The following is a 6,000-nucleotide window of genomic DNA, read 5'->3' on the forward strand; positions in this document are numbered from 1 at the left end:
TCTATACTGTTCTAGGTACTAGGGATACAGAACGAAACAAAGCAGATTCACTGTCCTGATAGAAATTAAACTCTAGTGAGAGAGTCAGGCAAAAATAAAGAATACAACATGTAATGCCAGGGCATAGCGATGATGGAAAGAACAATAAAGCAGGATAAGGGGGAAACTGACTGGGGGTTCTGCTGTGTCCGCTATCTCAGTCAGGGAGGTCCTCTCTGAAGGGGGGACATTTAGCAGACATCTAGACAATGAGAAAGATGGAGCCATGGCAATATGTGGGGCGAACAGATAGAAAGGCCCTAGGAGGTGGTTGGGCTTGGCAGGAGACCACAAGAGGCCAGTGTGCCTGGAGCTTGGTGGGAACTGGATGAAATCAGTAAAGCCTTGAAGGCCAGGATCAAGATTCTTGATTTTAATCTAAGTGTCAGGAGAAGTCCTTAGGGGATTTTGAGCAGGGGATTGCCTTTGTCATGGACAGCCTTCTGACCGCTGTTTGGAGAAGAGACTTTAAAGAAATATCGTTATCATGAAGCTGACGGACACATACTTCCTGCTCTCCACCTCCTGGGCACGTGGTGGGCTGCACTTTTTGTCGCTGAGTGGGGCCATGAGCTGTGACCAGGGAACAGAAGTCAGGAGTGTCACTTTTTAATTAGGTGTCAGTACAATTCTCTCCAGAACTCCTTTCCCCCTGTTTCTGTGACCAGCACTGCTCAAGTACTGTTCCATCAGCCTGGGTTCTAGAGGGATGAGCTACGGGACAGAGCTGCAGCTGGCCTGTAGTGGGCATGCCACTTCTGGGCATAACCTAGCACATCCAGACAGGTGCAGGGAGCAAGAGGAGAGGTAGGGAGGTCATTTAGGTGGCTGAAAGGTGATCCTAGCTTGGACTGAAGTGATAGCAACAGACACAATGAGAAGTGGTCAGATTCAGAATGTGTATTGAAGATCAAGTGTGTAAGATTTGCTGATGGGCTGAATGTTAGGTATAAGGTTAAGAGAGGAGTCAAGGATGATTCTAAGAATCAGGGCCTGACTAACTAGGTGAATGACTAAGGAGAACACTCAGGAAAGCACAGGATTACCCACAGTGCTAGGCACACAGCTCAACTACGAAATGCTACCTCCTGTGGTTAATATTCTTAATGGGGGCAAGCGATATGGAATGGAGAGGCTTGAGGAATTTTCCATTCTAGAACGACAGAGGGATCAAAAGTCAGATTTAGTCAGTGTAATTTATATATCATGAAACTTTTTTTGGGGTATACATCTGAGTTTTGACAGGTGCATTTTGTCTTGTAGCCACCTCCACAATCAAGATGTAAATTGCTTCCATCTTCTCCCCAAATCCCTTTTTGCCACTCTTCCCTTGGATCAAAACCTCCGTCCACCTCCAACTCCTGGCCACCACGGATCTGTTCCCCATCCCTAGACTTTCGCCTTTTCCAGAATGTCATATAAATAGAATCACCCGGTACGGCACCTCTTGAGACCGGCTTCTGTCACTTAGGATAACGTATTGGAGATTCATCTGTGTTGCATATGTCAGTGGTTTGTTCCTTTTTCTCGCTGAGTAGTATTCCATGGTAGGGATGGAGCCACTCTTTGTTTCTCATTCACCAGCTGAAGGACATTTGGGTTGCTTCCAGATTTGGGTGATATGAATAAAGCTGCTATAAATATCTGAGTACAGGTTTCTGTGTGAACATATGTCTTTATTTCTTTTAGTAACTTTCTAGAAGTAGGATTGCTGGCTCATATGGTAAGTGTATGTTTAACTTTATAAGAAACTGCCAAACCGTCATCCCAGAGGAACTGTACCATATTGCACTCCCACTGGCATTGTGAGGGTCGCTGCACTTCCTCCCCAGCACTTGGGATTGTCAGGATTTTTTTGATTTAAGCCATTCTAATGTGCAGTGGTATCTAATTGTGCTTTTAATGCGCATTTTCCTAATGAATAATGATGCTGAGTGTCTTTTCATGTGTTTATTATTTATTTTCATGTGTTTATTAGCCAGACACATATGAATGTCCATTCAAATCTTCTGCTCATGTTTTGTTAGGTTGCTTATCTTTTAGTGTATAGTAAAAGTTCTACATATATTTTTGCATATGATTCCTTTATCAGATACGTGCTTTGCAAATATTTTCTTCCAGTCTTTGACTTGGCATTTCATTTTCTTAACAGTATCTTTCTAAAAAGAACAGTTTTTAATTTTGATAAAGTCCGAACTATCAACTTTTTCTTCTATGGATCACATGTTTTGTATCACGTCTAAGAAATCTCCGTCTATCCAAGGGCACAAAGGTTTTCTCCTGTATTTTTCTCCCAGAAGTTTTATAGTTATAGGTTTTACACTTGGGTCTATGATCTATTAGGAATTAATTTTTATTAATGGCATGAGCTATAACCCAGGACAATTTTGACTGGTGATATTTCCTACTGTGCCAGAAGCAGATCAATAAAACTTCATAGCTCTGATAAGCACGTGCACAGGTGACACTGGCTGGTTGCAAAATCTGGTTAAGGTTCAAACACAGATGGTCAGGGGAGCTCCACCTCTCTCTGACTCCAGGGCTGTTTCTTCAGACGTTAATCCTATCCTTAGTATCGCTCTGCAGATGTCCCCAGTGATACCAGCACAAGCCTGAGTCTTTCTGTGAAATAAGCTAGGTTCCCCCCAGTTCCTGAAACACTATGTGCAGTTAGTTGCTTTGAGAAACAATGTTTTCTCTTAAGCACTGAAGAACATTGAGTGCAAAGTAGGGCATTAAATCTTAGCCATTAGGGTGGAAATCTTAACCTTCCTAGTTTCTGTCCTGTTTGGGTGGCTTTGTTAGTCACCAAATCATGCTGTTTTCTCCTTCCTCTTCTCTGTAACACTCCCACTGAAAGTTTCATTAAAATTGTTTAGATTTTGGTATGCTTAAAATGTCAAGAATAAAATTGGTGAGAAGGTTAGAAAGTCAACATAAGGGTGCCTGGCTGGCTCAGTCAGTAGAGCAGTCAGTAGCCACCTCCACAATCAAGATGTAAATTGCTTCCATCTTCTCCCCAAATTCCCTTTTGCTGTTCTTCTCTTGGATGAAACCCTCCCTTAAGCACATCCCTGGGGTTGTGAGTCTGAGCTCCACACTGGGTGCAGAGATTAGTTAAAAAGAAAGAAGTCAACATAGAATTGTCACCTTGTGATGTGGCCAATTGAGAACATTTTAAGAAAGACAACTAATGTCTACTATTGCCTCTATTTAAAAAAAAAGGCATTTATTTGTTACATCAAGAATGATGAAACAGAAAAAAGCAAGAGTATTTGAAGGGGTCTGGCACTATTTCTACAAGAGTATTATGTCTTTAGTTCAAGATAGAAATATCGAATTCTTTCTTACACTGGTCTAGTGCATGAATCTGATGCTCTCACTCAACTATAAACAAGCCAAAAAGTTAATAAACCTAGAAATATATAAAAAAAAAAGAAAGAAAAAAGTGGGGGGGGGCAGAGGAAAGGGGGCATTACATTATTCAACCTTCCAAGAAAAGAAAAAAGTTGGAAGGACATGATCTCATTATAAAAAATACTCTTTCCCAATAATCAATTGTTGATAATTTACTTGAATGTAGGAAAGTATTCATACATTTGCCCTTAGTTTACTTATTTTCCCTCACTGCAGACCAGTGAAAACCTCACACGGAAACCCAGTTTGGGACTCAGACCAGAATGTGAAACATGGATGGGGTGGGATAAATCGGGAGATATTTAGAGAAAGACTTTTTTCTCTCATTTGTTTATAATAACTATACTGGATATTCCTAAGGTTCAAAGTCCTACACTTAGTGCGTATGTAGGTTTTCTGCCTAGAAGTAGCACTTGCAAATTTAAAGGCAGAAGGCAGCAGAGTCGATAACATTCCAGACCCTTCTTTGGTGAGGACCAGTCATTTTTGCTTCTTTCTTGAGCAAAAGAAAGGAAGTTTTGTTGGAGCTGCCCTCCTGCTCCAACTATCAGGCCAATTTAAAGGTCCTTCACGACCTCCCCCTCCAGGGGGATGCTGCTTTCTCCCAGCATCTCATTTATTAAGGCAAACTACAAACAGTCTCAGGTGCAACAAATATTCTTGGTAAACTCGTCAGTGGCTTCCATGGCACTTGGGATAAAGGCCCTACTCCTTCAATGCCTGCTTACAAGGCACTCTTCAGAGCGCTTATGTAGAATAGTGGAAAGGAGAAAAACAAAACAAAACAAAAAACCAAAAAGAAAAAAAATCCTTGCTGTTATGGAACTTATATTCTACTGGGCAAAGATCTGCTAAACAAGATAAGTACACTACATGGTATGTAGATGGTGGTAAGTGCTAAGGAGAAGAAAGTCAAGTAGTCAAGGGGGACAAAAGCAAAGTAGTTGAGGCTTCAGGTTATGGGTTGGTGTGCGGTATGTTTAGATAGGGTGCCCAGGAAAAACCTCACAGAGAATGTGACTTTTGAACAAAAACCTGAAGGAAGTGAGGCAGCTAAGAATGTGGTTATCTAGGGAAAGAGCATTCCAAGTAGACAGAATAGCAGGTGCAAAGGCCCTGGGTTGGGGAACATGAGTGCTCCAGGAACAGCAAAAGAAGCCAGTGGTCTTTTCTTCTGTCTTGTGTATCTGTGGAATCATTTACATCGGACACTTCTTGGGGAGTGCTTCTAACCAGTGTCTATTCTAAAGACCATGGATTTCAAATGGTTTTTAAAGCAGTAGAACCTTTCCTTCAAATGAAACTGGAAATGGAAGTTCAAAATAGGAAACAGAGGAGCAGGGGAGGTGCTGTCTGTCAAATCCCACTCATCCCTACACCTCACAGGGGTTCAAGGCAACACCACAGAGGAAGATTTGTTCCCCACACAGGGTGGTAGTGGTGCTGCCTTGAGCCAAGGTATTTTATAGCACACTGCTCCAGTAGTCTTGTTTGGCTCTTGTACCTACCAGGAGACTTTCAGTAGATATTTACCTCCAACAAGGGAACGAAATTAGAGCCTCTACAGTTACAACCACATGGTGATGTGTGGGTCTGATATGTTCCTAGAAATTAGGAGCTCTATTCTGGAGCTTCTTTTTTAAAGACATTAAAAAAAAAAAAAAAAAACATTGTTTTTTGAAAAGGTGAAACAGGTCAAAGAATTTAAAAAATGCACTAGAAAAGTTAATCTCTTAGGGATAACTACATTGTTTGCAATGGAATTCCACATACTTAAGCAAGCAAATAAAAGGGAACTACTGATAATAGACAACAAGATAGAGGAATATCTCAAATATTACGTTGAGTAGATACACGAATACCATATCATATAACTCATGTCTATGACACTCAAACAGGCAAAGCAGATCTTTGGTGACAGAAGTTGGAATAGAGGTTGCCTGAGGGGAGGGGAATTACTGGGAGGATGAAAATGTTCTATATCTTGATCCGGATGGTGGATACAGAGGTATAGTAGATATCTATAAAAATTCACGGAGCTGAAAAATGATGTATGCATTTTATTTCGTGTATATAATAAAGTCAGTCTCCTTTCCACTATCTCGGCTCCCAGCTACCCAGTTCCCCTACACAGAGGCCACTCCTCTAGGGATTTCTTTTTTTTTTTTTTTTTTTTCCTCTAGGGATTTCTTAATGCCCCCTTCCTTTCATTACCTTCATTCATGCCAGGGGTGGAGTCCTGGGAGGAAGCCAGGCAGACACCAGAGGCCAAGGCTGTGGGCACCGGGCCACGGCTTGTGTGCATGCCCCCTGGCTTCTTCTGGCCCCTTTGGCCCTCTGTCTCCCTCCTCTTCCTCCTTTTCTCCCTCCTTTCCTCAGAAAGCAGGGGTGCGGAAGCCAGGGAGGCCCCCCGCAGGTTGCTGACCCTTGCTAAATCCTGCTGTCCCTCCTGGCTCTCCAGGGTGTGCCTGCCTGCAAAGGACAGCATGTGCTGATCTAGCTTATCGTTGACACATTCATTCCCTCCCTCTTTTATTCTCCTTT

This window comes from Canis aureus, chromosome 19, assembly GCF_053574225.1.
Source record: "Canis aureus isolate CA01 chromosome 19, VMU_Caureus_v.1.0, whole genome shotgun sequence".
NCBI lineage: Eukaryota > Metazoa > Chordata > Mammalia > Carnivora > Canidae > Canis > Canis aureus.